Genomic DNA, 428 nt, shown 5'->3' with positions numbered 1-428 from the left:
GTCAGATCACGTGACGTGAGCGTTGCCAGGGGCAGCTGTCACTCACTGTCACACCCCCGCCCCGCCCATCCAACGACCGTACGATTCTACGCAACTATCCCCATCTTACGTACATTACTCACGCGAACGTAAAGGCGCCATCTTACTCCACCTAAACCTCTACTGACTAGAGGGCTTGAGGTCGCCGGAAGTCTCCATTCGCCATCTTTGTCCTCCCACTTTTGACCATGATTTAGCAGAGTTTTTAGACGTTACGCTGACGTTTTACAGCCTGCTACATTATTATGAGGACTAGCTACGCGTCGGTTTTGAAAGCGTAAAGGTATTCTCCGCGAAACCGCTTGAATTTTGTTTTCACGTAGGTGTACCAAGATGGCGTCCCTCTTGCGGAATGATAGAAGCGCGACCTCTAGGGGGAGGTTGAGGTT

This window comes from Bufo bufo, chromosome 1 (assembly GCF_905171765.1).
Source record: "Bufo bufo chromosome 1, aBufBuf1.1, whole genome shotgun sequence".
Taxonomy (NCBI): domain Eukaryota; kingdom Metazoa; phylum Chordata; class Amphibia; order Anura; family Bufonidae; genus Bufo; species Bufo bufo.
The sequence above is the reverse complement of the archived record's forward strand: the minus strand, read 5'-3'. Positions refer to the sequence as shown.